General features: G+C 41.1%; 1 long non-coding RNA gene across 1 annotated transcript in view; it reads right to left on the bottom strand.

The window, feature by feature from the left end:
* LOC137468619 (uncharacterized) overlaps positions 1 to 24166 on the bottom strand; it is a 57896-nt gene that overhangs the window by 3941 nt on the left and 29789 nt on the right. Inside the window, exon 2 of the long non-coding RNA XR_010996064.1 lies at positions 340 to 468. This is a non-coding gene — a long non-coding RNA (uncharacterized lncRNA). The remainder of the gene's footprint in view (positions 1 to 339; positions 469 to 24166) is intronic.

The following is a 24166-nucleotide window of genomic DNA, read 5'->3' as shown; positions in this document are numbered from 1 at the left end:
TGCTTGATGAATAATCACAGATTTAACATCCTGAGTCCAACTTCACTTCTGCTCAATATCTGCACCAGATAAAGTGTAGCTAAAATTAATTTAGGCAAAAAATATTTCTTCTGAATGAATATATGAACAGTTTTATCATGAAGAGTTTTTTTCCTGACTGTGAATGCATAAGTTTTACTGCTCGAGGTAAAGCTATGGTTCCACTATTATTATTTTAATAGAGACTAAAACAACATTTCCACTTTCTGAGCAGAACCAAATGTGTTACAGCGGCATCTGTTTATAGCTGTCAAAGGTCTGGCTTCTCAGCAGGTGTGAAATCACCAATAACTGACATACCTGCAAATTCCAGTCATGTTTTTTATATGGAAACAGTCTGGCTGATGATGCAGAAGTGAAATATAGACAAAAGGCAGGGTTTTTCCACCAAAGACCTGGCTGGATTTCAACAGATAACCTGGAACAAATCTCTTTTGCAGAAATAAAATTACTATCAGAGCACAGTAAAATATATATTTGCCATATCACCCTCAGGGTTGTTGCAATACTTGGAAATGTGCTGCTTAATAGCTTAGCACTGGAATTCAAATTGAGAGCACTTCTTTTTATTTCATTAAGACTTCTCATTTGGCTTTGATTTCCTAACTTTTCGTGACTAATTTTTTGAGCACTTGAGAATGGTATTTTTAGCTACTTTTTTTTCCAGTTAAGGTTAACCAAAACTTAGCTTTCTAGATCAAATTTCTCCTTCTTGCTGCAAGCTCTGTGTGTGCAGACACAGATAAAGGATCGTGGCTTCATCTCTCATGGACCCAAAGTGCTGCAGAGGAACAATTTCACATGCCATTACCTTTAAGGCCTCTTTGGACACAAAAGCATAAAGTTGCAGCTGCATTGTAAAAAGCCAAAATTAATCTCAATTTTTGTTTTACTTGGAACCCTGTGGACAATCTTTGGTTCAGAAGTCAACCAGAGAAAGGATCACATAGTGACAGGACAAGGGGGATGGCTTCAAATGGAAAGAAAATGGGTCTAGTTTGGATTTTAGGAAGAAATTCTTGTCTGTGAGGGTGGTGAAGCCCTGGCACAGAGAAGCTGTGGCTGCCCCTGGATCCCTGGCAGTGTCCAAGACCAGGTTGGACACTGGGACTTGGAGTAGCCTGGGATAGTGGAAGGTGTCTGACCATGGCAAGGGAGACTGGATGGCCTTTAAGGTCCCTTCCAACCAAAGCCATTCTATGACTTTGTGATCATGAATTCATTGCTCTTGAGCCCCTTGTCATTCTACACGATGAGATAAGACAATTTGATTACTTCATCTGGATAGCTAACGTGGCCTCCCACTCCACATGGGAAAAATAAAAAGGAGACCCTCTTAAAAAATAAAAATGTCATACAAATGAGTAGATGCTAAAAAAAGAACAAAAAAAAAAAACCCAAACAAAAAAAACCAACCAAACAAACAAAAAAAAAAAAACACTGAGGGATTTTTTCCCCCACTCAAATAGATTATATTGAAACATCACTCACCAAAATTTACCAAAATGCAACGTTTCAAACAGTTCATACAGTCCAACCCGAACATAGGCAAAAATTCCACAGCCCACATGAAAGTTTGCTTTTTTAAAAATCTTTCTGAGTCTACACCTCTGCCTGTTTGGGGGCACCATGATGCAGGCAGAGGGGGGTACTGCTGCAGAGTGTTAAGGGTGATAGCTTAAATAAGAGCCATCACTGTGTAAATACTTTGACAGTCATTTCAATTGCATTTCTTTGTGAAGGGGACAGATATCTGATGGCCTTATTTCCACATGAGAGAAAGACATATTTTAATAATCCCAGCATTTCTCACCAGCAGGCTATGAATATTCAATAAAATAATAAATTTCCTAAAATAATTTTTATCCTGGCCTTTTTTCCTTCCATATGAAATTAAAAGAAAAATGTGGGAAAAGTCATAGTTTCTTGCTCTACATTCCCATTTTCTCTCTCTTTTGCTGTGGACTTGCAAAATACTAAAACTATTTAATAATAACAAGAAATCCTGGGTGGCAACCTCCAGATCTCACAGCTTTTGTTCTGGTCTAAATGCTCATCCTTAAGAACTTAAAAAAAGACCAGAAAGTGGTAGCCACCATGGCTTTATCTGTCATGTCATCTTCTGCTCTGTGACTGTTTGACACAGAATAAAAGATGGTATAACCTGTACTAGGCTGACACCAGAAGAAGATTGAGCACAAAGTTAATCAGAAAAAAATTACTTTCATTCATTTATCAGACTTGTAATCCTCCAGGACTGGAGAAGCACAGGAATGCTCAGCTGCTGCTCCTTAAGATTTATACCTGGGCAAGGATGACAGCTTTGTTGTGCCTCTATAATGCCAACTGAATACATAAATAGATTAAGGGATATCAATCTAGAATCCACCAAGAGCTACAAATATTTAGAAATTATTCTTACAGAAGTCAATGGAAGTATTATGACAATTTTAATGAATGTTGTACAAGATTCAAGGGCAGGGAAATAAAAGGTTTTGTTCCTGTGACTACCTTACACCTATTCTGAGTTCTGCTATAATGCTGGGTTTTTTTTTCCCCAAGCATTTAACAGGAACAAATATTTGTATAGGTGCTACACAACTGTGCTATGGGGAAATGTTGAATTACAAACTAAACTTCGTTCCTGAGAAATTGTAATTACTGCCCAGGAGAGTGTACAGCAAGAAGCTGCTTCCTCTCTGGTGTGGGAACCAGGAGTGTGTTGTGCACCTGATCAGAAAAGGAGAAATAAATCCCTCAAATTAAAAAAAAAAAAAAAAAAAAAATTCCCACAACCAGAGTACTCACACAGATCCACACCAATATGTCTGGGATTTCAGAGTTCTGCACAGATGTCAGACAGGGAACTGGGATAAGAGGGACCAGTGCCTGGTAATTATGGTTACGTGAGCTAACAGAAAGGAAATTTGAGTTTAGAAACCCTCTCCCATACCCAGAGGCCAGAACACCTCCTGTTTAGCAGAAGCAATCCCTTTCACTTCCACAGTATGGCTCCAGACAACAAAGAACACATGCAAAGGGCAGGATCATGTCTTGCTTTTTCCTCAGTGATGTATCAAGAGTTCCAAAGATGTGCCACCATCACCTCAAAGCATTTTAAAAACCCTCAGCTATATGCCCAGCCTCAAAATTCCTGAGATATGCTAAAAAGTAAACCTAAAATCAATAAATGCTTAGATTTTTTTAATTTGCCCACCCGCACTCATAGTTTATAAAATTCACGTATTTCCAAATCCATGGGGGGCAAAAATTCTTTTCCAACAAAAACTCAGGTGAAAAGCAGATTTCAGTCCATGTTGTGAAATTCATGAAGCCACTCAGCTGTGGCAATGTGACACAATGTGTGGATGAGAACCAGAGCTGTGTGGCCAGCCAGAATTTCTTCTTAGAAACCAGACCAGCCTGCAGTGAAGCCTTCATTCTTCCCATCTTCTACATCAGGTAAAGCCAGCCCAGAGAGAGCTGGAGATTTTGATTACTGATGTAGAAACCAAAGTTCTCTCCCTCAAAAAATGCTTCCATGTAGGTGCATTCTGAGCTGCAGCATTTACAGGATCACAGCCCTGGTGTGAGTTGCCCTGGTGTGATCACAGCCCTGTGGTTGCATTGCAGGAGCAGCAGCAGCAGAGATGTAACACAGATGGAAACCCTTGGAAATAATTTTGATTTACTGGAGTAGCTGCACACAGCACTGTGGAACTGCCCCTCCTGCTCCTCTGAGGGCAATCCTCTGCTTAGAAAATTAATCTTTTCTTTTCACACTGCCTGGCTTCAGAACCCCTGAAGGACTGGGGGTTTTTAAAACACACTCTTTGGAGGGTGGAGATGTGCAAAGGCAGCTCCAGGGCTCGGTGGGAGTGCTGATACTGGGCTTTGCACCCAGTAGGATTCCTCTCTCCAGCCCAGCTCCAGCCTCATTAGAAACAAGTGCTGATTGTACCCATGCACAATAACTGAGGAGGAGGATGCAGGCAAGCAAATACTCCTTAAACCTTTGCCCCCATGAGAGAAAATTTGCATATTGCCTGCCCAGGTCAAATTCTTAAGAGGTATTTGAACTTTTAACTAACCCAGAGAGCTGCAATCAAGGGACTCCATCAAGATGGAGGTGCCTCGCTGATGGGAAGCAGACTTCCTGAAACACTGGAGAAGGAAAACTTGAGTTTCCAAGCACAGAGATTCTTTAGAGAGCAACCAAGTCACCTGTAAGGGCCTGTCCTCTAAATGTCACTATGGTCCATCCAAAATTGGCAATGTGATTATTCTACTTTGGCCATGATAAAAATAAGCACAACCCGGCTCATTAATTTCCTTTATCTATTTTTGATTCAGGACTTGAGAGTGTCAAATAGACTGAGAAACACAGGAATACATTTGCCACCTTAGGCAGCTCCAAAACCATGGAGCACATTGAATTTCTTGCTCTGCAGGAACTGGAAGAGGCCAAGTCCTCAGTGCACTCTGTGAACAAGTGAAGCTCATTTGGCTTTCAGAGTGATACATTAGTTTCTAACAGCCACCAAACTGTCCAAAACAGCTTTAAAACACACTGTAGAGCAACAGGATGAAAGTCACAATATATTCTCATAGAGCTGCAGAAGCTGTGATTTCATGTTCCATCTGTAAGTCTGAATTTCTTTAGAAGAAATGGATGTGAGTTCATTTCCTGGTTGTGCTAGTAAAGGAGCTCTGTGATTATAAGGCACAGGAGAACCAAGGCTCTATAAAGGTGAAGTAATAAACTTTCCTTACCTAAATAACACAGGGGCTGTGTGTTCCTGTTTGAACGACACGCTCTGACAGTACCAGTTACAGCAGAGTATAAGTTAATTCACCCAGGGGCTGCTACTGGATAAATTATACAAAATAATGGCAAATGATGCCTCACAAAAGACATGCCTCGAGTTGGACAGTGTGGACTCTCCTCAAACTTGGAACCACCTGCTTGTAGGAAGTCTTTAGTTCTGATTTAATCATCTGTAATCTGATCAAATGGAAGAAAAGCAAGCTGCCTGGTGCTAATGACTATTTTCCCTTTCTTAACAGCTGACCCAACAGTTGGGAACCCTTCTGGGCTGAGGAACAAATTAATATTCCTCAACTGACTTGAAGGCATTTAAAGACTGAAAAAGGCTGCATATGGGGATGCTGCTAAAAGTAGGTTAAGTAGTAAGCAATTAGCTACAGATAAACCATGAATCAGTCTGGCTGGATGATAAACTGTAATTTCAGCTTTTGCCTCCTCAGTGTGTTTCACAAACACAATAGGCAGGCTCAAACTGAAATGTGAGCAAAATATGACTCTTCTGTTGAGGGAACACATTACTTCCTTCCTTCCTGCTCTCTAGAAACCAGGGGGAAGGTTTGGTGTGGACACTTTCTCAAGTTTGTACAATCGAGCCCTTCAAAAAATCCTGGGAAATTATTCACATTACCTTGTGAGTGTTCCACTGGGAAAGACATCACCAGTGTGATTAGCAGATCAGACTCTCTGTTTTCACTGAAGCAGTTAACTGTCCATAAAATCTGATTGATGACTACTGAAAAGAAGTTGTCTTGTAGGTACAATTTTTATTGAAACTAAAGCTTGTATTTCATGTTTCTTTGTCAAGACTGGGGCTTCTCTAGCATTAAAATATACTAAATACTTACCTCACTACCTCAATTCACAGATTTAAGTTTCTACTGATGTTTGAAAAGGACTAGAGGTAACAGAGAAGTTCAAAAAATGACAAATGAGGAAAACATTAATCTGGAGGATGCCAGAAAAAACAAAAGAAACACTAAAAAACTCTTCAAATTAATCTTAGGATTTCTGTTACAAACTATTTAAATTGAAGTAATTTTAAGGTTCAAATCACTTGCACCCCTTGGTTTGAAAGACAGTGTCAGAGGCTGCTCTACAACTTCATTAGTAACAAAAAATCTGATCAAACACCCTGGGTTACACTGGGGTCAGTATTAAAAGGAAGTTAAATGAAAAGAAGGTATAACCAGGATTGTTTGCACCACTAACCACAAAATCAGGCTAATCTGAGCAACAATTTCATACAGATTGACTAATTTTATTTTCTTTTTTTAGTGGTGATTTTTGTTCTTTGAATGTAGAGACACATAAGAAGTTCTAGGGGACTTGTTCACTAAGGCATGGTGCAGCACTGTAAATTGTCATAGATACTTCCAATAATTCTGTCAGCACTTCACGTGTGAAATACATCACCAACTTGTGCATATTTATTTCCTGCTATACACACACACACACACACAGAGGAAAAGGCCCTTTCTGCACAAATGGAATCAGAGCTACAAAGGGAACATGTTTTTCAGAGATGCAGCTTTTACCTCTGCTTTTCTTTAGCCTCTCAAAATTCCATGGCTGTCTTTTGACCTCCAACTTTCTTATTGCTCCTACTCCCATACATAGGCATGCACCTCCAAAAAACCACTAATGAAAATTATTTATATTTATAGTGCCCTGGACCAAGTCCTGACTTCCTCTCAGAGTTTTTCTCTGCATGCCAATGCATGGGCAGGGCTGTGGGATTTGCTGCAGGCTCAAGCTGTATTCCACATTCTCTCTAGTCATGAACTTGTACTTCCCAACATCTGTTTCTAACATCAAGTCTTCTTTATCTAAAGTGGGTTCTGGAAGACATTCTGATAGTCAGATAGAGACAAGAGTGTTTTGGAGCTGGTCCTTATCCTTACCACAGTTAACAACAGTGAAGGTAGCAGGAAAGTTAACTGGAATTTTTGTACCTTAGTCTGGATGACCAGTGGAAAAAATGATCTCACCTTGATAGCATTTTAAGGAGGCATTTATAGACAAACAGAATAGACAGAAGTGCTCTTTGTGTGTTTCTTTTGTAGAAAAACCTTACAAAGTGTAATAAGCATATAATACATATATTTGTAGAAGTTTACTTTAGTTGAATAGAATTTACTTATACAGGCCTGCAGTAACCAAAACACTTCTACCTTCAGCAATGAAAGGCCAGCTAAGAGACTGTCAAATAACACAGAATGAAATAATTTCTGGTTTTAACCATCCTATAGAGTCCTATGCATGTGATGTAATTCCCAGTTCAATTCTGCAGAGAAGCTATCATTTCCTATTAGAGCCCATGGGGTGTTTGCATGTAGGTTTCCTTTCACAGACTCCTTAGCATAGCCAGAAAATTCATTTTCTCTGTGTAAACTAGATGGTGGAGCTCTTTTTCCTCTGAAGTCATGTGATGTCTGTCACCACAAAAACCAGCCTAACTCTTGTTTTGGAACCTATTTCCTTGCATATGGTTTCTGGATGGAGGCAAATATCACTGCACTATTTAACCATTGTCATACAGTGATTAATTTCTCCTTTATTTTCAGCATGAAAATCTGTGGCTCAGACCCCCATGTGGTAAAATAATAGGCTGAAAGATTAGTCACCACCACCACCATCTGTTACCTGTCCCTGATTTTACCCACTTTTTCAAGGGCCAATTATAATTTCAAAATGTCATTGAATAAGTCTATTTTCTTTCACATTATTATCTAGATGACTTCAGTAATTCTGCCTAAATGGGGCCTGAAAAAGAAATGCTGAGAGCAGTGAACACAAGTGATATATTTGCATAATGCAGTGGAAGAGAGTGCTGTGAGAGGGAATTCTCAGGGCTGGTGTCTCCCATCAGTGTTTACAGGAGGGTGGCTCCATTGCCTGCTCTGGAGTCACTCCAGAGAACCATGAGAGAGAGAAATGAGGTTTTCAGCGCCCCACTCCTTACCAAAGTCATCCATTGTGTACAAAGAGTGAGAGAAAATAACCCAATTCTTCTTTTAGTATGCCTGTCTATCACATGCTGGTTTTGTTGGATGGGTGTTTATATAGTTGAGCTTATCGTGTCCAAAACACAGGAAAGTAAAAGGGATGGGGAAAGAAAGAAGGATAAGGAAAGCCAAGCAAAAAGAGGAAACATATCTTAGGAAAATATGAGGGGGGAAATCAATAAGAAAAGTATTCTGTGATCAATAGCCCCATTAATTCATAGGACTGATTACATTAATGTGCCCTGTAAGTCTGGCATGCAGCCCTTCAAACACATGGCAGCCTATGCAGGGGAACCTTTGCCATTTGAGGGCTCAGCACTGGGGGCACAGCACACTCTGGCTGCAGAGCTCTGTGATAAGCAGGAGTCAAACAGACATTTAGCCTGTGGCAAATCCTACTGAAAACAGCAAGAATCCATACTATCATTCTTTCTATTTTTTTGTGGTTTTTGGGGGTTTTTTTGCTTTGGGAGACCCTGCAAAGGCAGAAGCTGTGCCTCTGCATTTTACCAGCAGCAGCTTTGCAAACACTACTGCTGTTTCCAAAGCAGAAGCAGAAACAAATGGCATTTCTTATAGAAGCCCATTTTTTGTTCCCATCTGAGCGGGAGAATAACTCCTACCTTTGTGCCTTTGAACAATAAGTTGTGTTTAGAGGTGTCCTCTTCGTTCTCTGTTTCTGTGTTCAAGCTCTAGCTGGGGTTCACCCTTAAGGCTGCAAAGTTTCTCTTGTTTAAGCTTTGGAACTACATGAACAGCATGACATCAATAAAGAATGGCACTTTTCTATGATATGTGTAAAATGCTAAACTTCTTTAGCAATGAAGTGAAATTTTGCTATCAAATTTTTAATTTTGAGTGAGCTTTCTTCAATAACACTTACACTACAGCACCCATCTGTGTTAATTCTCTTATTTTTACACAGGCACAGAAAAATATTTAACTCAGCTGAATGAATGCTGATGTGTCATGACTGGCCTGCATTTGCCCCACAAGCTGATTCACATCCCACATGCTCTGAGCCACTGAGGTATGGGCAGACCACAGCCACAAAATCCCACTTTAATTTGGTTTTGGGTTTCCCTTTCTGGAACATCCCCTGTCAGCTTTGCTTTCTAAGTTAGATTTGGGGCATCCAGCACCGACTTCTGTGCTTGCAGAGCACCGAGCACATCATGGGGACACTACAGCCCAAAACCCTGTGGAGCCACGTGCAGGGAGCTTTGTGTTCTGCATCCATCCCTTGGATGGATATCAGGGGTATCAGGCCAGATTCCCAGTGGGAGCAAACAGCTCAGCCTGGCTGTGCGTGACAGAGCTGCCCCCAGCATGAGCTACTCATGTTTATGAGCAGGAACAGTCTCCATGTCACTCTCGTGTCTGGCTCAGGGTTCAGAAGACCATAACTGTTTGACATAACCCATGTATTTGTTATTTTAGGGGGCTGGTTGGAAGGAGATGGCAAAGGTTTAGGAGTCAATGATCTCCATCAGCTCTACAAACAAGGCAAGACTGCTGGGCTTTGTTTTCTTTTGGGAGCTTTCCAAGCATCAGTACTTTGCAAGTTACCCCCATAGGCAATTCAGTGTCTGTTTCAAGTTAATGTGCTTTGTTTTTCAGGCCACAAATAAAATCAGAACAAAGCAAAAGTTCACATTTGTTTGAAAACAACCCAAACTGTGTATCGTGTGAAAAGAAAGGTAAAAAGAGGGTCAAGGAAGCTGGGAGTAGAGAGGGCATGGGATAGGGAAAATCTCTCCAGAGGAGGGAAAGTGGTTTATAATACATAGAAAAAGAATACACTGAAGAGAGGAGAAAAGATAATAGTAAGAAGTCTGCACGAAAATAACTCTGAAATATTGTAGCTCTCTTTTTCCTAGTGAGTTTCTGGTCTCACTCACAAGAGGGTCACAGGGACAGAAACTACTCTCGTATTTCCATTGTACTAGAGACACATGAAGTAGATGACATCAATAAAACCAAGATACCAGGCCAAATCCTGCCCTTGATTACAGTCATTCAACTAATTGAAGAACCGTGTTTAAAGTAACCTTTTAATTCTCTAATTCCTGAATAAGCCAGAGCAACAATGGAGGACTTGCATTCATCAGATGCCAAACACACTCATACCTTTGTTAAAACAAACTTAATCCATAGAAGGATTTAGAGGGATTTTTTTTCTTCTTCTTTTTTTCTTGGTAACAGCAAAGATCTGTTTCCAGATCTGTGAATGCAATGCTGTGATAGCTGATTTCCCCCCCTACCTTTATGCTTTCATGCCACAGCTGTTTTCTCAAGGATGGCACCAGAGTTAGGCTGCTCACCTGGTGCTTGGAAGACCTATTTTTAGAATTCTTGGACCAGTTTTTACAATCCTTCAGCCCTTTAGAAATACTGGATGAATCTGGAGACAGTGGTCCCCACCTGTCAGATGGGGATTACACTTTCCACACAACAAAAATAAGGCAAAGGAAAAAGATAAGCATATGCCTCAGTGCTGAGCTCTTTTCTGGATTAACAGGTTTTCTTTCCTGTGTTGGATTTGTGAAGTCACCCTCAGAAATTTCCATTGACTACCATGGCAACTGCATTGGGCCAGTAGTAGCCATAGTGATGCCAGATGGTGAGAAGTTATGCATATGACTGCCACAGAGAATTGCTCATTGAATGCTAAATTCAGATGAGTGCACTGGATCCAAAGTAAACAGAACTGAGCACAAATGCAGGCAGGGAACAACCTTCCCCCAGTACAAAACCTGTTAAAAATAATACATATATTTTTTGAGAAATTAAAGCAGTTAAAACCATGTTTAGTGGTACAACCACTGATATTCACTATCAGTGGGGTAGTTTCACTCTAGCATTCAGTGTGCAGGTTTATCTTGCCATGAATACATGCAAAAGAGAGAAAAAGAGAAAAAAAATGGTCAGAAGAGCTGATTTGACTAAGATGACTGCTGAGCAGTGGAACTGGCAGGCTCAATGAACTCTAAGTAAGAGATGAAAGCTCTGAAATCCATGTCACCACCCTTGGCGACCCACAGCCATCACAATGCATGGATGAGGTTTTGGTATCCTCCTGCCTTTATGTTCCTAATCCAATTAAGAACTGTTGTTCACATCAAGCAGTTAAAAACCCAAACCTGCACTCTCAGAGGGCTGGAAGACATGAAAAAACCTAAATCTCATTTGTGACATGGAAAGCAATTGTGTCCTTGTCAGAAGCTGAGATTAAAAGAAGGCCAAGACTTCCTTCCTACACAGCTCCAATAGCAAACCTCAGTGCCTGGATATTACACGGAGGACAGCCAAGGAGAAATTCCATGAATGTGTTGCCACCTGGGATAACAGAAATTTTTATTGCTCCTGTATGGTGTGGGACTACTCTTTGCACTATTTTTTTTTGTTTATTTTTTTCTCTCCCTGGAAATAACTCAGAAAACTGCTTATGCAGAAAGCACAATAAATGTAGGCTTCAACATGCAGGGAAAAACAACTGGAATCATCCAGTTATCTCGTTACCCAAAAATATTACTTCCTCTGCAAGAGAGAAAAAAAAGCTTGTTTTAATAGAAACAACAAAGAGATGCAACTGAAAATCAAAGCAACATTTTAGATAGTTTCCTTTCATGACAAAGTTTCAAGGTTCTCTGTCAAGAAGTAGTGTCAGGCAGGGAGAAAAGCCTGCAACACTCTTCTCTTTGATGATTTAAAAAAAATAATGGAAAGAGAGCCATTTCAGTAAAGCTGCAATAAGAAAAAAAGGAAGCGTTTCCCGCTGTGGATGCTGATAGAGGAGCAGCCAACATGGTGAGATTAACAACAGCTTGAAAATGCTTCTCCACACACCAAATGCACACATGAGAGATTATATTTTTGTGTTGCTTTTAGGATTAGTTGACAGATTATCTCCTCAGATGAGATGGTCACTTACCTGATGTCTCGATAAATTTACTTCCACAAGAAGGGATGCTGATACAACAGCAATTTTGTGCAAAGCAAACCACACCAAACCATTGATATTTTAAGCTTAGCAGCTGATCTTGCATGGTTGCTAACAAATGCAGGCAAAGAGACCACAGTGATTGCAGCAGTGAGCTGAACTCATGTCTCAGTTGGCTTGAAGATGCAGTTTGACAAGTGCTGCTTAAGCAAACCTGAGCACGTCAGATATTTTCCAATGATTTACTTGCCACAGTCACTCATAATATAAAGCCAACAATCAGTCATTAGCACACAGCAAAGGAAGCTTTCCCAGGGTATTATGCATCATGTTTGGACAGTTAGAACTCACAGCTATTATTTATTCACACCACCATAAATTATTCTCCTCCAAATGAACCTGAGTCACGTAAATGCTGACTTGGAAACTACCAGTGGCCTCTCCTTTCCTGCAGTATCTATTTTTCCTTTCTAACAAACTTCCTGCCTAAAAATGGAAAACAAAAATGAAGCTAAGGTGTTTAAAATCAATGCCCTGGAGGCACTTTTATGCTTAACATTTCTGTGTCCCTTTCAAGGCTCTAAATTTGTCAAGGGCTAAAATCGTCTCAGCAGTGCAGAAGTGCACTGTGAGTAACTTTCATGCTGGTGTAAGCAGCAAATTATTTTTCACAGGCTTTTGCCTCCCTCTTTTTTATTTTTAATGCATATTTTGTCCTGTCAAACAATACCCAACCGAGAACTTTAAACATGCACTGTAAAACCAGTGCAGGTTATGCAACTTCCTGATGGACACCGATGTCATCCCATTGACATGGTTAACAGGGGCTGGATTTAAACCAGGGGAAAGTAGGACTGAAAACTCCTTGGGAATTGTTATAAACAGCCAGAATCTGGTTCTGAATTATCACTAAATTGAAGCCATTTTGCCATGTCTGTGTGGTGGTCTATTTCCCCAGACACTTCCACAAATAGAGGATGAAAAGTATCTCTCCTGTTAAAAATAGAGAAAAAAAAAGCCAAACAACAAAACAAGAAATAAAAAAACCCAAACAGCCCTATAAAAGAACAACAACAAAAACCACACACGTACACACTTCCCCCAGAATAAAACCCCCACACTTACCCAGACTGCTTGCTGCTACATTCTGGAATTACATGATTCTGAAAGAGATGTACCAAGCGTGAACTGACAGGAGAGAAACTGAGTTGCACTCACAGGTCTAAGGGGTCTTCCTGGGCTCACCCCACTTCTAACAGAAATAAATTAATAATGCAATGCCCTCTGAAGTTATCCACACTCATGCAGAGTTAAAGCCAAGCATTTTAATGGATGGCCCTTAAGCACAGACCATGTCACACCCTTCCACAGCAGCTCTAGAGACATCCCAGTGTGTTGTGGGGTCCAGGTATCCTACAGGGGGTGGTCCAAGCAATGATCAAGTTGGAAATTTCAATAGAAAGTTGAATTTATCACTGGGTTTAGTACTTCCTCTATCACTCAGTCTGTGATGAACACAGCAGACCACCTCAGCTGTAGTGTTCTCAGAGATACTTGTGCTACAGCTCCTGGGTCTGACTTATGCAAACACTCAGATCTGATGCACTCTGCTCTGGGTCCAGCTGCCTGCTCAAATCTCTGACAGCTTTATTGTCAGGCCATGGCAGAAGGAGATACCTCCTTAGAAAAGAACTTGAAAATAACTTTATCGTTATTTTAGGCACCTCTGACACTTTGGGATTTTCTTGTCTGCAGACACTGCTGAGAGAGAAACAATTCTATTGACAAGCTGTCCCTGCTGTTAAGAGTGATGTTGTGCCTCGCACATTTTGAAGATTTCTTCTTTCATCTATTTGGCAAAAATTGTCTCACATGTGCTGGAAACATCCATGTTGAAGAAAATTATTGTTACTTAACTCACATAAACAATGCAGAAGGTATTGGCAAATAAAAGGGTTGACCTGCACTGATTGCTGCAGCCAGAAAATGTCTCTGGATAATTGTTTCTCCAGAGCCTTCCAGAACATGAGACAAGCAGTATTAAATATGTGTATCTTTAATTGCTTTGATAATTTCTTCTATGCTTAGATACATCCATCTCCTTTTTTTGAGCCAAGTCAATCTGACAGTCCGATTTTCTTCATTTGACTTTGATACTTGCTAGAACCAAAACCAGTCAGCCACTGTCCAAATCAAGCAAATCTGATGTTACCTTCATTGGTCATTAAAGGTTGAAGAGACAGAAGCTCCTATAGACTAAAATCAAACAAGATCAATTTTGGCAAGCTCAATAAGACCAAATAATGAGAACAAGCACTGAGAGACAGATCTTTGATTGATATTAATTGCGACCAATGGTGTACACAAATTAAGGGCATGGCCCTGAGCTTTGGTATTGCTTCTGCAGGACCTCCGCTTTGAACTTCTGAGGTCCCTATTTACCCATTTCCTTGCAGAGAATGTTTCCCGTTTAAATAAACACCATCAGGGCTCTTCACATAGCACAGGAAGTCCAGGATTGGGATTCACTCAGGGTCTTGCTGAAGTGAGTCATTTATTATTTCAATTAATTGTTCAGTTATATGTTTGCTATCATTCTACCAGGTTTTGAACCCTTTCTTTTTTAAATTTTTTCCTCATTCTCAGGGCATGATCTTTGCAGGAAGGGGCTGCACAACCAAGGCAGCTGCTAAAGAAATATGTCACTCATTAGTTTCACACTGGCAAAGTAAATATGCTAGCAAAAGTCTTACATGTCTGTTTATTTGTGAGAATGTCTGTGGCTGAGCCTTACGTGAAATAAACCAAAAGAAGACAAATGTCAACACCTCGGTTGACAAACACAAAACAAAGGGCTTTATCCTAAACTGAAAGTCCTTTTTTTTTTTTTTTTTGCCTGCAGGAGAATTCTTGCAGCCCCACTTGCTGCAGAGGAAAGGCAGGAGCTCAGGAGAGCTCCAGCCACACCTCGCAGTTCATCCTCCCATCCCCAGCCTGGGTGGGATGCAGCTGCCCAGATGTTTGTTTGTCAAACTCCCCAGCTCTGCTGCCTGAGCTCACGGCCAAGTCCTCCCTGCAGCCTGCGGGGAGCCAGCAGAGGCAAGGCTTTTCCCCCTGTGCTGGATAACAACTCCATTTTCAGCACTTCATTAACTATTGCAGCTGCAACAGACCCACTGTAAGGGGGGAAATGAAAACAAAACAAACCAAACCAAAAAACAAACATAAATCTCATCGATGCTGCATCAAGCTGCCACATCCAGCATTAAGGATGGCACAATTCACACCATTTTTCAACCTCTTTAAAACATGGGTTTTGCCTCAAATGTTTACAGCTGGCAGATACACCAACTTCCCTCATCCCTCCAAGTCTCAGTATCAAATCACTGTGATCTGCAACTCTCGAAAATCTGAATTTCTGAAGAGAGCACAGCCTTCTGCACTCTGCCTGTCCCACTGGCATGTAGTCCATAACCAAAATCGGCTCTGGAGGGACCTGTTAGCAAATCCAGTTTGCAGCTCTTCCAGTTTGGGATTTTCCCTAATCACCTCAACCTTAGGCTATAAAATACCACTAAGGGGTCTGCAGTAGGCTGAGATGTGCATGTAAGAAAACCAAGTACAGAAAGTACAAAGCTCTGAGTTTCACTGTTCAGCAAAGAAATTTTCATTTTCCTACAAGAGGATTTTTTCTTCCTTTCTTCTTTTTTTTAATTTTTTTTTTTTTCTTAAAGAAGAGCTATTTCCTGGGCCATTCAATTTGCATTAGTAAATGAATTATGCACACTAGCTGAGAGCCACACTGTGAAGTAATGCTTTGAATGGAATACAGGATATACTGGATTAGGGAAAACTTAGACTACACAAAATCTCAGTTGTTTCTTTCAGTAGATTTGCTGCAAAAGGACTTTTCCCCCCTAATACTACTACCTGAGATTGAGTGTGCATCCTTAAAGCTATTTTTATAATTATTAAAGAAGAATTTAAAATACCATAAACCTTGACTGAACACAGAATTTAGGCAATTCATGGATTTTCCTGTCACTTATGAGCTCCCATTTTTAAACAGTTGTTAAAGCATCCAGCCACATATGTTACCAGGACAGGAACAGGACAAGAAAAGGAAATCCAAGAGGTGGTTCCCACAGGAATTTTGAGATGCTGCTCACCCCTAAGAGGTGCAAGTGTGTAATGCACAGTTTTATATACACACACCTGAAAAATTAGGGTTGGATCAAGGAAGTTCTCTGACAGGGACCATTCAGTGAATCTAACAAGATGAAAGGTGGAGATGGTGATGACAATAATGGAAATAAATAAAGCCAAATAGAAGATATACTTTAATTTGAAAGGGACACACATAGAAAGACCCTTATTGAAATGTTCTAGGCTGTGAAATTGCCTCTTTAATGGAAACTAAATATGTTCGAAATATATATATATATATTTACTCTCTCTCTAACAAAATTCTTCCCACCCCCATCAAACTGTGTTTATCTCTTCTAACAGAGATTTTGACAATCCAATTTTCTTCATTTGACTTTGATACTTGCTAGAAGCACAACACTGGCAGAAAGGCAAATTTCCTGCTTGCCAAGCAAATGGACTCCATCGTGCTGGCAGTGGCTGCCTTGTCCACACTGACCTGGAAGGAGATGTCTCAGGGGAAGAGGGTTGAACATAATGTCACAAAAATGCTGTATTTTTGCAGCTGAACTGCACATCATTCCCTGCACACTGTGTTTTTGCAGCTGGAATACCTAATTTGTCTTACTATCCACACCGTATAGAATCTCACACAGAACGCTGTCACAGAGGTATCAGGATAACACAAATATGTATAAACCACTGCAATGTATTTTGCCTCCATTTTTGTCATCACAGCAACAAAAAATTGCCTCAATCAACTTGATGCAGGGCAGAGATTCACCTCTTACAGGTGCATTTGTGCTGCACTGACAGGAGCTGAGCATAAGTGATGTTTTCCCGAGCTCTGGGTAAATTCAGTGAGGAGCTGCACATGCCCTGACTTGGCTTACTGGGGCCAAAATCTTGATGAGGGGCTCCAAACACATGGTTAAATTGCCAGTAAACAGCAACAGGGAGAAGGATGGTTGGCAGAGAAGAGGCAGTGCTCAGATCCTAAAGGTTCAGCTTTAACCACAGGGTCATGTGGAAGAGCACACTGCAGGCAAACCCTGCACTCTGGAAGGATGGGAGCTTGGAATTAGTTCCTTCTCCTCACCCTCATTTTAAAACAGAATGCCTTAGAAACCTTGAGAAATACTGTTCTTAAAGGCCAGAGGATTTCTATGGACTGTTCAGGTTTTTTTCTGTGGCTTAGAAATGTCCCATTCACCACCCTGACAAAGGGGAGCAGAGTGCCAGCATTTTGGGGGAAATTTCTCTAAGTTCAGGTTCATACCCATGGTTGATCTTCACAGAATTAATACAGGACATGTGCTTTTGTATCTCTGAAGCTCCATCTGCACCAACAACCAAATGTTAATCATGATCTGCCCGTGTCCAAAGGGACATCCATTGATCCGAGCACTGTGCACACATTAGACTGCAATTTAAATGTCACATTGCATAAACCCACCTGCTTACCTAACAAAACTCAGCACTCCTTGTCCACACCAAGTTTCAGCCCTAATTAAAATAAAACCCAACAACAAACAAAACAAGGAGATGGCTACACCTACTTCTTGTTGTATAAACAAAACCAGTTTTAAAAGCAGAGCTCGAGGAACTTTGTGAAAACACATGGTTTTGTGCTGGATGTATTTTCTGTTGCAAAACCAGTGTCTCTTGCTGCCCAGTCATTGCCAGAGATCTTTCAAGTAAGGATTACAGTTTATTATTCCAAATATGCCTTGAGATAAGGAAAGAAAAAACCACCAAAAAAACCCACAAAAACAACCAACAAAACCCCTCAGAAACAAACAAAAACCACAGCCAATCAAGAATCTCCCATAGTCATTTAAAATATCTACATTGCTGTCTGTTTATCTTCACTTAAATCAGCTTGTCTTCACTCAGATTCTTATCTTGTTTAGGTTGCTATGGGAACCGCATAGTTTTTAATTTGCAAAGAGAAGAGTGTAGTACTAAATGCTAATTGGATATAGGGAGCCTCCCTGTCGTCTTTTTACAGGCTCATGGAAACATTTACCAGACGTGGGAAGAGACTGAAACTTGTGGAAAATGGCAGGAAAAGAAATCACCTTAGCTACTCCTCTGATTTCTATTGAAGAAGATGAAGTATATTTTACTTACAAATAGCTAGTTTGAGGAATATAATCATATTTCAGTTTGTTTTTTTCCAGTATTTCCCATGGAAGAAAATGGGAGAGTTTCGCTGGCATACATTAAAAAAAACTACTCAAACATGGAAAGAATAGCTCCTCTTTTTTCCCCCCCTTTACTCCAACCTGACAGTGAATTTCTCTGAGGGCTTCTAGATTTAGCCTCATGCACTCTTTTCCCCTGGATGCTCTGCTATGCCCCATGTCTCACATGAATTCAGGAGCTGCATCTATTTCAGATGCAAGAAGAGGCTCTCTGGAAAAAAAAAAATCTATGTACAAAAAGGGCAAAGCAGACTTCTCTAGCCTTTGACAGAGGGATGACAGCTCTTACACTGTCACATGAAGGACTGAGGGGTGCAGCCAGAGCAGAGATGCAGAAGGTTTTCACTTTCTGCATTGCCTATTAATCTCTTTCACAGAGGCAAAGCTCCCTCAGGGCTGACAGCGATGTGAATTTTGCAGGGCTCCAGCTTAGCACCACTAATTAACAGCTCCTCTGCTGAGCCCCGTGGTGATGAGCAGGGCAGCTCTGGCTGCAGGAGGTGATGCCAAGCCTTTAGGTGCTGTGATACCACAGCCTTGGCATCTCCAGAGCTCTGGCCCCGTGTCCAGGAGCCAAAATCCGAGAGCAGCAGCATCAGCAAGCCTGCCTCATTAGCCCAGTGCCAGAACCAGGACTGAAAAAAGCCCTGCCCAGCTGCCTGGCTCAGCACTCTGGTCCTGCTGAGCTCAGGCAAAGCTCCTGGCTTCTTGCTGAACACGTGTAGCTGAGTGTGTGCATGGCAGGAGGTGAGCAAACCTTGACAGTGGATGGCAGGAGGCGAGCAAACCTTGACAGTGGATGGCAGGAGGTGAGCAAACCTTGCCAGTGGATGGCAGGAGGTGAGCAAACCTTGCCACGAGTGGCACCTGCCCTCCCCAGTGTCAGAGGGCCAGGCTTGCTGGCAGCTGCTGTGTTTTCAGCCCTCACTGCTTCTAAGGGATTCAGCCCTCAAGCTTGTCTAGGTAGAAAAATAGAAACAAACCCCGTGTGAGAACCTCAGCCTGCACTGCACTGTCTGCAACAGCATTACCTGAAATTACCTACAACTCTCTCCTAAAATTAGTTCCACTTGAGGCTGAGCAGGATGACCCCAGCACTCCTGAGGCCAGTCCAGTGCCATGTCTGAATGGCCCAACCCTCATCAAGCCATGGAAAGTACTCTGGACTCCTCACCCACATCCTCCAAAACCATTCCCCAGGGCAGAAAGCCTTGCAAGTAGATTATTTTTTTTGCTGTGTATTTATACCTGTGTTTACATGTACTGTAAGGTGTAATATTTAGGATGTGACCCGTATACTCAAAGCAAAACATAAAATTTGTTGTGTTTACATGGTAGTTTTCAGAAAAAGAAACAAGTGTCATTTCCCACTTGAACACATCCACAAATCAAGAATTCCAAGCACTTTTTCTGTGACAGCAGGGGAAACAAAAACCTGGAACACCTTTCTTCTTGCTTGCTTGCTGCTATTTGATGTATTTATTTATTCAGCCCAAATTGTGACAAAAGCTTTCTGCTTGAGGTTATTAGACTACAGAAAATCTGTTAAAAAGTTATCAAGGCTTGCCATAAATATGTCAAGGTAAAGTGAGTAAATTACACATCCAGTGAGGCTGTCCTGGTAGTTGCTTATAATCAGTATTTAAAAATTACACCAAATTTCAAATTTGAACCTGAATTTCCTAAGCTCTCTGAAACTGCATCTTGAAATACCTCTGCTAAATGAGACAGCTTGTTAGGATCAGAGGAGAGATCCTCTACTAGGATGCCATTATCTGCCATCTGTTGTAGAAAAGGCAGGTCAGGCATTTTTTGAGTGCTCTTTAGACCCGAGGAATCATGTCTGAAGCTGTCTGCTAGTGCCCAGACAGCTAAAAGCAGGCTAGAGGTTACTAACAGGCAACAAAGAAAGAAGATTTTGCAATGAACTGTGACATTTCACAGCAATGTTCAAGACATTAATAGAGAGAAAGGATATAAGGTGTTCTAGAAGTCTTTTTTTTTTTTTTTTTTTCTGGGCAGAAATAGATTAATTAATTTTATTTCACCTACAAATCTTTCTTGGCCTACAACTTGAGTCTTTTTTTGACCCTCTGCTGGTCCATTCTTCATGGCACCTTTCCAAATAATCTATACCAAATATTCCACACTGAATACCTGCATAGATGAAACACAAATCTGGAACAGCCCTGAAGCTGTGAAAGGGAGAAAAGTCTCCATACCCTTTCCTGTTCAGCTAGAAGTGCATTGCATTTTGGGGGAGAGGGGGGGAAGGCTTGAAAGTGGAAAGCAAAATAAAGTAATGGAAAATATTTAATGAATTACAGATGATTCACCAACTGCTCGGCTCAAAATGCAGAGGGGAGCTGACAGATAGAGAAGGAAATGCAAATTAGATAAGCAATAAAGCAGGAGAGCTGCACAGCCCCAAATTCTCTTCAGATTTCTCAGAAGTCAGTGTTTAGATTTGGCTTTGAATTGACATAATGGGCACATTTTACTTGATGTCTTACTAGCAACTGAGCCAAATCACAGTGCACTTTAGTGCTCCAGTGTTCTAATAAGTATTTGCTTCAAAGCAGCAGTTCAGATCTCCCTGTGAATTTTGTCAAGTACACATCATATCAAAGGATAAGCATTTGTCAAAGCCTTTATTCAGCCACAAAGCAGGGGGAAGGTTTGTTTAAAGAATGTCAAGTTGCACCTGCTGGCTCACACAGGGAGGATGAAAGGCACGACTGGAATGTCTGTCACTGTTGAATTTTTATTTTTCATTTCTTAAAGTATTTTTAACAGACGTGAAAAGACTTGTTGTATTACAAAAGCAGAATGTTGCCATAAGCTATTCAGAGCCTTTCAAATGAGAAGATAATGGATTTGTGGCTAATAAAGTGGTGCTTGTCTGTGAAGCAAAAGAGTGGAATTAGGTTGGCATGTTAACAAAATGAGCATGCTAAAGCAGCCTGAAGTATTGCATGGCCTTTGCTATGCCAGACTTTCAAGATATTAACCCCTAAATTTGCAGTAAATGTGAGATTGTTCCTTTGGCCTCATGAGCACAAAGTCAGGACCCACAGGCCTTGTGGGGTTTGGCTTCCCTCTGGATATTATGGGGATGAGGAAGCTTTGATTCTGTCCTTCAGCTTCCCCCAGAATGATTTCCCCAGCACAGGGAATTGGGACAGACAGAATTCCCTCCCCAGGGCAGGTTGGGGAGCACAGCTCTGGGGCAGAGCATGGCTGAGCCCTGCCCCTTGTACAAACAAATCCAAAGGCACTTATCATAAAACAATCCACAGCACCATATGTCCACATCCTCTCAGCTTGTAATATAAGTTATGATCCTAGGCACAGAATAATTTTTTTTTTTTTTCTGTGAAACAATAGTTTCTAGAGGGGAAAAAAAAAAAGGAGAGGGAGACAACACATACATAAGGGTAGATTCATGTTACCCTGAGCGTACTGCACAGACTCAGCCTTTCTGTGCCTCTTTCCATGCTGCTGGCCAGGGAGAACCTCACCTCTGTTCCTGGTGCAGGGCTTTGGCAGGGTGAGCTCAAAAAACAGTGAGGTGCTGAGATCCTTTTGCAGCTGAGCTCAGCTCCACAGCAATGAGCCACATGAAGAAGGATTGCACAAGGGGATGCAGACACCAGACCCATTTTATAAACCTGAGCTATTACCACAAGAGCACATGGACTGTCAGGGAGGAGAAAACAGGGCTGCTTTTGCTGCAGTCCCACAGCACTTTCTCCCCTTCTCTGCACAGCAAGGGATTACAGAGTGGAAAGTAGCATTAGGCAGCACAACTCCAACCAGCTAGCCTGAGAATGAGGGACTCAGAAAACCAATTAGAGAGGCTCCTCTGGTTTTTGTCATCCACATTAATAACAACTGACCTCCAAATTGTTTCTCAGGCCTTGCCTTTTGCTGTTCTGAAGTTAATTTTCAAGTTATTGCGTCTTCTCATCTAGACACTATGTTGGGAAAGTTCAAGTTGCTCCTGATTTGCAAACAACTCTTTAAAAGCTGCTGATTACTTCAGAGGTTACCTGACCTCCATGTTTTAGCAGAGTATTCATAGATGTTTCTCCTAAATCCAGCTGGCTGTAAGGAAAACAAGTTATCAAATCAGATAACGAGCTGTTTGGTGGTTTTTTTTTTTTTTTTTTTTTTTTTTTTTTTTTTTTTTTTTTCCTTTTCAGGCGTTAAACCAGACTTCTTTGAGCAGCCCTCAGAGACCAGCTGTGCCCTGGAGACAGTTTATAAAAAACCGAAAACCTCAGCAGAGAAGACAGGTAACACAGAGCTGCTGCTGGCAGCACGCAGGGCATTTCTCTGTTAAGGTAGGAGCCCTAATTAGAACTTGGCTGGAGCCGAGCCCTTGGATCAGCTACAGCAAAACTCTGCTGCATCCTGAGTCCAGACACAATGTTTAGACATGATCCAATTCCCAGCTCAGCCCAGCATTGTGCTCACTTGGAAGGGGATGGGACTTATCTCTGATTCGAGCCAGCCTGGTCGGAGGCTGTCCAAAGTTGCCATCTGCTGCCTGATGGAAGGAGTTTGCTGTTCTGCCTTGCTCTTCCAGAAGGAGGCTGGAAGTACCAGCAGTTTCTGCAAACAGTAAAAAAAACCTAAAATAAAAATCCCAAACCAAGCAGTTATACCTACATCTAGTTTATTTAGGGTTTTTTAAAATTTTTTTTCAGATTTATGAACAGGCTTAAATATATCCCTCACACCTTCAAATCTTGGTCCCTCAAACCCCTTCCTAACATGTTTACATTTCTAATCATACATGGAAAATATTACAGGATTCTCTCAGGAATTACTAATTTAATTCATCCAGCTTTGAAAAAAGAAACATTACTGCAAAGAACTGGGCTGGAGGACTGTATTCATGAATTTTCTTAGCTAAAAGTGCTGTAAGACCTTTACAGGGTGGACAGTTCCTACCTACTGTCTAAAACTCAGCACAGCATCCTGTGCCACAGCTCCTGCAAGGCATCATCTTCCCCAGGCTTCCTCTACAGGATGAAAATGATTTTCCACCAACACAGCCCAAGGAATCCATGCCCAGAGGTACCAGGCTCAAGGAACAGGGTTGGAGGCTTCTAAAAGTTACTTGTGGGAGAAAGGAAGGATAGTAATGGTGGAAGAGAGGAATTTGGAAACAGCAAAATATGCCAGAAACTGTGGCACTTCTTGCTCTGCTGTTTCTGGATGCACTGAAAAGCAAGAAGCAGAGAAAAAACTCCCCCAAAGCTGATTTATTTCCAATTTTGATTTTTTTTTTAAACAAAGTTTAACCTCTTGGTTTTTTTCTGTTTCTGATGAACTAAAGATGTTTTTAACCAAGTCCCTTTGATAGCCAATGCTATTCATAAACTTTTCTGTCTGTAACCTAAAATTCCTCTGGTTATAAGGCTTAAGAACTCATTGTGAGTTTCAGCCAAGGCTCATCCCATGACTAAATCATGTTAAATTTCCTCTGCTGTATGGTTTGTTTTAAGCTGAGTATTTGTTCAGTGCTTTTAGCATCCACCAGACAGTTCCATCAAGCTGTGCCAGGGATACAGGGAAAAACCTAAAGGCAATGCCAAAAGTGCATAATACAGTAGTAAATTTAATTAAATAGATAGATAGAAGATTTATTAGCACACTCATCAGAAGAATAGATACAACCCTAAAAAATTTTGGCTGGAAGGCACTTTAAAGATTTAGTTCCAACCCCACTATCACAGGCAGGGACATCTTCCTCTTACTCAGCTTGCTCCAAGCCCAATCCAATCTGGTCTTGAACACTTCCAGGGATGTTCCAGAGACTCAACACCCTCACAGTAAAGAATTCCTTCCCATTAATTACTCTGCATTGATGGGGTGGGAAATCTGCACTGATTTTCTTGATGGGGAAATATAAACTGCTTCTGGCTTGCTTATTTCTTATCTCTAAGCTTGCCATCATCTGAATGCACCACTTGAAGCTTTGAGGATT

This window comes from Anomalospiza imberbis, chromosome 2, assembly GCF_031753505.1.
Source record: "Anomalospiza imberbis isolate Cuckoo-Finch-1a 21T00152 chromosome 2, ASM3175350v1, whole genome shotgun sequence".
In the NCBI taxonomy this organism is placed as follows: domain Eukaryota; kingdom Metazoa; phylum Chordata; class Aves; order Passeriformes; family Viduidae; genus Anomalospiza; species Anomalospiza imberbis.
The sequence above is the reverse complement of the archived record's forward strand: the minus strand, read 5'-3'. Positions and strand labels throughout refer to the sequence as shown.